The following is a 9548-nucleotide window of genomic DNA, read 5'->3' on the forward strand; positions in this document are numbered from 1 at the left end:
GCCTCGTGGGGCCCCCGTAGCTCCACCGACGTACCCCCTGCACCCATATATACCTACGTATCGTAAAACTTCCAGAACAAAAGACAGATCAGGAGTTCCGCCGCCGCAAGCCTATGTAGCCACCAAAAACCTCTCGGGAGCCCTTCCCAGCACCCTGCCGGAGGGGGGATCCTTCATCGGTGGCCATCTTCATCATCCCGGCGCTCTCCATGACGAGGAGGGAGTAGTTCACCCTCGGGGCTGAGGGTATGTACCAGTAGCTATGTGTTTGATCTCTCTCTCTCTCTCTCGTGTTCTCTCTCGTGTTTCCTCTATGGCACGATCTTGATGTATCCCGAGCTTTGCTATTGTAGTTTGATCTTATGATGTTTCTACCCCCTCTACTCTCTTGTGATGAATTGAGTTTCCCCTTTGAAGTTATCTTATCAAATTGAGTCTTTTATGAACACTTGATGTATGTATTGCCATGCTTATCTGTGGTGACAATAGGATATCATGTGCCACTTGATGTAAGTTTTGGTGACCAACTTGCAGGTTCCGCCCATGAACCTATGCATAGGGGTTGGCACACGTTCTTGACTCTCCGGTACAAACTTTGGTGCACTCTTTGAAGTACTTTGTGTTCGTTGGATGAATCTGAGATTGTGTGATGCGTATCGTATAATCATGCCCACAGATACTTGAGGTGACAATGGAGTATCTAGGTGACATTAGGGTTTTGGTTGATTTGTGTCTTAAGGTGTTATTCTAGTACGAACTCTTTAATAGATCGATCCGAAAGAATAACTTTGAGGTGGTTCCGTACCCTACCATAATCTCTACGTTTGTTCTCCGCTATTTGTGGCTTTGGAGTGATGCTTTGTTGCATGTTGAGGGATTGTTATATGATCTATCTATGTTATTATTGTTGAGAGAACTTGCACTAGTGAAAGTATGAACCCTAGGCCTTGTTTCCTATCATTGCAATACCGTTTATGCTCACTTTTACCACTTGTTACCTTGCTGTTTTTATTATTTCAAATTACAAAAACCTATATCTACTATCTATTTTGCACTTGTATCTTCATCTCTTCGCTGAACTAGTGCATCTATACAATTTACCATTGTATTGGGTGTGCTGGGGACACAAGAGACTCTTTGTTATTTGGTTGCAGGGTTGTTTGAGACAGACCATCTTCATCCTACGCCTCAGATTGATAAAACTTAGGTCATCCACTTGAGGGAAATTTGCTACTGTCCTACAAACCTGTGCACTTGCAGGCCCAACAACGTCTACAAGAAGAAGGTTGTGTAGTAGACATCAAGCTCTTTTCTGGCGGCTTTGCCGGGGAGGTTAGCGCTTGAAGGTATATCTTTAGATCTTGCAATCTAATCTTTTTGTTTCTTGTTTTATCACTAGTTTAGTTTATAAAAGAAAACTACAAAAAAATGGAGTTAAGTTTGTCTCATACGCTTCATCTTTTTAATATCTTTCGTGAGTTTGATGGGAAGGAAAATTGTGCTCAAGTGCTAGAAGCAGAATGCATTAAAATGCTTGGTACTAAATCTTTGAATGATGAGCATGATTGCAATGTTGTTAGTATGAACTCTTTGAATATCAATAGTACTAATGATGATTGTACTAGTTATGATGAAAATGTCTCCTATAAGCATGTTGATTTTTGTGGAGTAGATTGGATTTGCATAGACACACCAAATAGAGAAAATAGATATTGCAAGAGCCATAAGTATTTAAAAACTAAAGGTTTGCAAGAAAGTCTTGATGAGTGTGCTAAAAGATTCAATATTTTTCGCACTCCTTGCTACGTCTTGAGCTAGCATTGGTTTTCCCCGAAGAGGAGAGGGTGATGCAGCAAGTGTAGCGTAAGTATTTCCCTCAGTTTTTGAGAACCAAGGTATCAATCCAGTAGGAGGCTCCTCAAAAGTCCCACGCAACTACACAAACAAACTGAGAACTTGCAACCAACGCAATAAAGGGGTTGTCAATCCCTTCACGGCCACTTGCGAAAGTGAGATCTAATAGAGATAGTATGATAAGATAAATATATTTTTGGTATTTTATGATATAGATGCAAGATAAGTAAAGATGCAAATAAAAGTAGATTGAAAGCAAATATGATAAGAGATAGACCCGGGGGCCATAGGTTTCACTAGAGGCTTCTCTCGAGAGCATAAGTATTACGATGGGTGAACGAATTACTGTCAAGCAATTGATAGAAAAGAGAATAATTATGACGATATCTAGGCATGATCATGTATATAGGCATCACATCCAAAACAAGTAGACCGACTCCTGCCTGCATCTACTACTATTACTCCACACATCGACCGCTATCCAGCATGCATCTAGAGTATTAAGTTCATAAGAACGGATTAACACATTAAGCAAGATGATATGATGTAGAGGGATAAACTCATGCAATATGATATAAACCCCATCTTGTTATCCTTGATGGCAACAATACAATACGTGTCTTGCAACCCTTTCTGTTACTGGGTAAGATCACCGCAAGATTGAACCCAAAGCTAAGCACTTCTCTCATGGCAAGAAAGATCAATCTAGTAGGCCAAACCAAACCGATAATTCGAAGAGACTTGCAAAGATAACTCAATCATACATAAAATAATTCAGAGAAGATTCAATTAATAACCATAGATAAATCTGAACATAAACTCACGATTCATCATATCTTGACAAACACACCGCAAAAAGAGATTACATCAAATAGATCTCCACAAGAGAGGGGGAGAACATTGTATTGAGATCCAAAAGGAGAGAAGAAGCCATCTAGCTAATAACTATGGACCCGTAGGTCTATGGTAAACTACTCACAACTCATAGGAGGGACAAATATGTTGATGTAGAGGCCCTCCATGGTTGATTCCCCCTCCGGCAGAGTGTCGCCAAAGGCTCCAAGATGGGATCTCGCGGGTACAGAAGGTTACGGTGGTGGAAATTGTGTTTCGTGGTGCCCCTGGATGTTTTTGAGGTCAGTAGGTATATGTAGGAGGAAGAAGTACGTCGGTGGACGCCCGAGGGGCCCACGAGACAGGGGGTGCGCCCTACAGGGGGGCGCCCTCCTATCTCGTGGGGCCCTCGGACCTTTCTTGACTTGCACCCCAAGCTCTCCGGATCAGATTTGTTCCAAAAATAACGATCCCGAAGGTTTCATTCCGTTTGGACTCCGTTTGATATTCCTTTTCTTTGAAATACTGAAATAGGCAAAAAAAACCAGCAATATGTGCTGGGCCTCCGGTTAGTAGGTTAGTCCCAAAAATGATAAAAATATGTAGAATAAAGCCCATAAGCATCCAAAACAGGTAATATAATAGCATGGAACAATCAAAAATTATAGATACGTTGGAGACGTATCAAGCATCCCCAAGCTTAATTCCTGCTCGTCCTCGAGTAGGTAAATGATAAAAAGAGAATTTTTGATGTGGAATGCTACCTAGCATAATTCATAATGTAATTTTATTTCATTGTGGCATGAATGTTCAGATCCAAGTAATACAAAATAAAAGTTCATATTGATATAAGAAATAGGAATACTACAAGCACACTAAGCAAGTAATCATGTCTTCTCAAAATAGCATGGCCAAAAGAAAGTTATCCCTACAAAATCATATAGTCTGGCTAAGCTCTATCTTCATCACACAAAGTATTTAATCATGCACAACCCCGATGACGAGCCAAGCAATTGTTTCATACTTTAATAATCTCAAACTTTTTCAACTTTCACGCAATACATGAGCGTGAGCCATGGACATAGCACTATATGTGGAATAGAACGGTAGTTGTGGAGAAGGCAAAAAAGGAGAAGATAGTCTCACATCAACTAGGCGTATCAACGGGCTATGGAGATGTCCATTAATAGATATCAATGTGAGTGAGTAGGGATTGCCATGCAACGGATGCACTAGAGCTATAAATATATGAAAGCTCAACAAAAGAAACTAGTGGGGTGCATCCAACTTGCTTGCTCACGAAGACCTAGGGCATTTTGAGGAAGCCCATAATTGGAATATACAAGCCAAGTTCTATAATGAAAAATTCCCACTAGTAAATGAAAGTGATAACATAAGAGACTCTCTATCATGAAGATCATGGTGCTACTTTGAAGCACAAGTGTGGTAAAAGGATAGTAGCATTGTCCCTTCTCTCTTTTTCTCTCATTTTTTTATTTGGGCCTTTTTTTATGGCCACTCTTTTTTTCGTCCGGAGTCTCATCCCGACTTATGGGGGAATCATAGTCTCCATCATCCTTTCCTCACTGGGACAATGCTCTAATAATGATGATCATCACACTTTTATTTTTTTTACAACTCAACAATTACAACTCGATACTTAGAACAAAATATGACTTTATATGAATGCCTCCAGCGGTATACCGGGATATGCAATGAATCAAGAGTGACATGTATGAAAGAATTATGAACGGTGGCTTTGCCACAAATACAATGTCAACTACATGTTCATGCAAAAAGCAATATGACAAAAGTCATGTGTGTCATATGAACGGAACGGTGGAAAGTTGCATGGCAATATATCTCGGAATGGCTATGGAAATGCCATAATAGGTAGGTATGGTGGCTCTTGTGAGGAAGGAGTATGGTGGGTGTATGGTACCGGCGAAAGTTGCACGATACAAGAAAGGCTAGCAATAATGGAGGGGTGAAAGGAGTGCGTATAATCCATGGACTCAACATTAATCAAAAGAACTCATATACTTGTTGTAAAAATTTAGAAGTCATCAAAAACCAAAGCACTACACGCATGCTCCTAGGGGGATAGATTGGTAGGAAAAGACCATCGCTCGTCCCCAACTGCCACTCATAAGGAAGACAATAAATAAATAAAATTGTGCTCCGACTTCATCACAAAGCGGTTCACCATATGTGCATGCTACGGGAATCACTAACTTCAACACAAGCAATCTTTAAATCCATAATCACCCAACTAGCATGACTTTAATATTACTACCTCCATATCTCAAAACAATTATCAAGCATCAAATTGATCATAGCATCCAATTCACTTTCTATGATAGTTTTTATTATACCCAACTTGGATGCTCATCATTCTAGGACCAAATTAAAACCATAGCAAATACCATGCTGTTCTAAGAGACTCTCAAAATAATATAAGTGAAGCATGAGATACTAGCAATTTCTATAAAATTAATCCACCACCATGCTCTAAAAGATATAAGTGAAGCACTAGAGCAAAAACTATCAAGCTCAAAAGATATAAGTGAAGCACATAGAGTATTCTAGCAAATTCTAATCAAATAGGCTTCTTCAAAAAGGTGTGTTACAGCAAGTATGATTGTGGTAAACTAACAAGCAAAGACCAATATAATACACGACGCTCCAAGCAAAACACATATCATGTAGCGAATAAAAATATAGCTCCAAGTAAAGTTACCAATGAACAAAGACGAAAGAGGGGATGCCTTCCCGGGGCATCCCCAAGCTTAGGCTTTTGACTATTCTTGAATATCTTGGGGTGACATAAGCATCCCCAAGCTTAGGCTATTGCCACTCTTTATTCCATATTCCATAAAAGCTTTACCCAAAACTTGAAAACTTCACAACACAAAACTCAATAGGAAATCTTATAAGCTCCGTTAGTGAAAGAAAACAAAACCACCACATAAGGTACTGCAATAAACTCATTCTTTATTTATTTTGGTGTTAAACCTACTGTATTCCAACTTCCTTATGGTTTACAAACTAATTTATTAGCCATAGATGCATTGAAATAAGCAAACAACACACGAAAAACAGAATCTGTCAAAAACAGAACAGTCTGTAGCAATCTGTAACTAACGCAAACTTCTGGAACTCTAAAAGTCCTACCAAAATAGGACGTACTGTAAATTTTGTCTATTGATCAGCAGCAAAAAGAATCAACACAAAAGCTCTTTTCTCTGATTTATTGATTTTTTTCTCGTGAGCGCAAAGTTTCTGTTTTTCAGCAGAATCAAATCAACCATCATCGTAGTTTATCCTATAGGTTCTACTTGGCACAAACACTAAACAAAAGATAAAAACACATCTAAACAGAAAGTAGAAACAAAATTTAACACTAAAAAGGAACAAAAACAAAGAACATAAAGAAAATTGGGTTGCCTCCCAACTAGCGCTATCGTTTAACGCCCCTAGCTAGGCATAAAAGCAAGGATAGATCTAATGAGCGCCATCTTTAATTTTTAGTTTTTTAGCGGAGTCATGCTCGAATCCGGGAGGTTCTTTACGTTTCCCTTCATACTCGGAAATTTTTAGATCCAAAGAATCCAACCGCTCATTACAAAGGGTAATCAACATATTCATGCGGTCAAGATTTCCGCTAACACTTTTAAGAGGCTCAAGAGATTTTTGTAAAAAATTTGTTACTTCGCAAATCTTTCCAAACACTTGGGTTTCTTCTTGGGTAGGATGTGGTCCTCCCTTTTGAGGAAGTGTTCCCACTATTCCCTCTAATTTCATGCGCAATAATAGGATTGATTTCAATAAAGTTTCCCTTGGCAATGCAGTCCAAAAGTTGTCTATGCGTCATATTTAGCCCAACATAAAAATTGTGAAGAAGAATTCTAAAGTTCACCTCTAGGGTGCACTTGCGATAAGATTCCATCATCCTATACCAAGCATCTTTCAAATTTTCTCCTTGCCTCTGCTTAAAGTGAAGAACTTCAAACTCGGGAGACATAGGAGCGGATAAGGAACTAGCGATAGTGACAAAGCGAACGAACTAACACACGAGCAAGCACACTAGGAACGGAAAAAGGCAAGCGAAAAAGAGAGGAAGAGATTGGGAAAGAGAGGGCGAATAAAACGGCAAGGGTGAAGTGGGGGAGAGGAAAACGAGAGGCAAATGGCAAATAATGTAAATGCGAGGGAGATGAGTTTGTGATGGGTACTTGGTATGTCTTGACTTGAGCGAAGACCTCCCCGGCAACGGCGCCAGAAATCCTTCTTGCTACGTCTTAAGCTAGAGTTGGTTTTCCCCGAAGAGGAGAGGGTGATGCAGCAAGTGTAGCGTCAGTATTTCACTTAGTTTTTGAGAACCAAGGTATCAATCCAGTAGGAGGCTCCTCAAAAGTCCCACGCACCTACACAAACAAACTGAGAACTCGCAACCAACACAATAAAGGGGTTGTCAATCCCTTCACGGCCACTTGCGAAAGTGAGATCTAATAGAGATAGTATGATAAGATAAATATATTTTTGGTATTTTATGATATAGATGCAAGAAAAGTAAAGATGCAAATAAAAGTAGATTGAAAGCAAATATGATAAGAGATAGACCCGGGGGGCATAGGTTTCACTAGAGGCTTCTCTCGAGAGCATAACTATTACAGTGGGTGAACGAATTACTGTCAAGCAATTGATAGAAAAGCGAATAATTATGACGATATCTAGGCATGATCATGTATATAGGGATCACATCCAAAACAAGTAGACCGACTTCTGCCTGCATCTACTACTATTACTCCACACATCAACCGCTATCCAACATGCATCTAGAGTATTAAGTTCATAAGAACGGAGTAACGCATTAAGCAAGATGATATGATGTAGAGGGATAAACTCATGCAATATGATATAAACCCCATCTTGTTATCCTCGATGGCAACAATACAATACGTGTCTTGCAACCCTTTCTATCACTGGGTAAGATCACCGCAAGATTGAACCCAAAGCTAAGCACTTCTCCCATGGCAAGAAAGATCAATCTAGTAGGCCAAACCAAACCGATAATTCGAAGAGACTTGCAAAGATAACTCAATCATACATAAAAGAATTCAGAGAAGATTCAGCTAATAACCATAGATAAATATGAACATAAACTCACGATTCATCGGATCTTGACAAACACACGGCAAAAAGAGATTACATCGAATAGATCTCCACAAGAGAGGGGGAGAACATTGTATTGAGATCCAAAAAGAGAGAAGAAGCCATCTAGCTAATAACTATGGACCCGTAGGTCTGTGGTAAACTACTCACAACTCATAGGAAGGGCAAGGATGTTGATGTAAAGCCCCTCCGTGTTGATTCCCCCTCCGGCAGAGTGCCGGCGAAGGCTCCAAGATGGGATCTCGCGGATACAGAAGGTTACAGTGGTGGAAATTGTGTTTCGTGGTGCCCCTGGATGTTTTCGGGGTCCGTAGGTATATATAGGAGGAAGAAGTACATCGGTGGACGCCCGAGGGGCCCACGAGACAGGGGGGCGCCCTCCTATCTCGTGGGGCCCTCGGAGCTTTCTTGACTTGCACCCCAAGCTCTCCGGATCAGATTTGTTCCAAAAATAACGCTCCCGAAGGTTTCATTCCGTTTGGACTCCATTTGATATTCCTTTTCTTCGTAATACTGAAATAGGCAAAAAAATCAGCAATATGGGTTGGGCCTCCGGTTAGTAGGTTAGTCCCAAAAATGATAAAAATATGTAGAATAAATCCCATAAGCATCCAAAACAGGTAATATAATAGCATGGAACAATCAAAAATTATAGATACGTTGGAGACGTATCACTCCTTGTGAAATTTGCAATGAACGTGGTCATTTAAATCTCCAATGCAAATTGTTTTATGATCGAATCGTGTCCAAAAATTGTGATAGCTTGATTACCCTTGGGCATCATAAAGAGCTTAGTCTTCTTTTGGAGTATGAAGAAATGAAACGTATAACCGAGGGTATTCCAAAATTTAATCTTGATATATTTCTTGATTTTGATCTAGAGGATATTTAGTTGTATTGTGCGGAGAATTGCATTGAAAATCCTTATATTGCCAATTACATAAAGAAAAGAAAACAAATGGAAGATGAAGAGAATACTAATGAAAGGGAAGAGACTTCCCAATCTCCTCCTATTATTTCTTATGATGAATCAGGTAACGAGGAGGAGCTTGCTATTCAACCAGTCTCATCAATAAGGAGCTCCAAGAGGAAGGTAGAACCCACACATATTGTGAAGAAGAAAAAGAAAATAAGGAACAACAAAGGTAGAAAGGTATCCCTCCCAAATGATGTTGCTCCTACTACTCATTGGGATGATGATAATGTTGGGGAACGTTGTAGAAAATAAAAAAAATTCCTACGGTTTCACCAAGATCAAGCTATGATTTCATCTAGCAACGAGAGAGAGGAATGCATCTACATACCCTTGTAGATCGAGCGGAAGCGTTCAAGAGAACGGGGTTGAGGGAGTCGTACTCGTCGTGATCCAAACCATCGGAGATCCTTAGTGCCGAACGGATGACACCTCCGCGTTCAACACACGTATGGTCTGCGTGACGTCTCCTTCTTCTTGATCTAGCAAGGGGGGAGGAGAGGTTGATGAAGATCCAGCAGCACGACGGCATGGTGGTGGATGCAGCAGGGATCCCGGCAGGGCTTCGCCAAGCGTCTACGGGAGGGAGAGGTGTAGCAAGGGGGAAGGGAGGCGCCAAGTGCAAGGGTGCGACTACCCTCCCTCCCCCCTCTATATATAGGGTCCCCAGGGGGGCGCCGGACCTAGGAGATGGGATCTCCTATGGGGCGGC

This window comes from Triticum aestivum, chromosome 1B (assembly GCF_018294505.1).
Source record: "Triticum aestivum cultivar Chinese Spring chromosome 1B, IWGSC CS RefSeq v2.1, whole genome shotgun sequence".
NCBI classification, from domain to species: Eukaryota; Viridiplantae; Streptophyta; class Magnoliopsida; order Poales; family Poaceae; genus Triticum; species Triticum aestivum.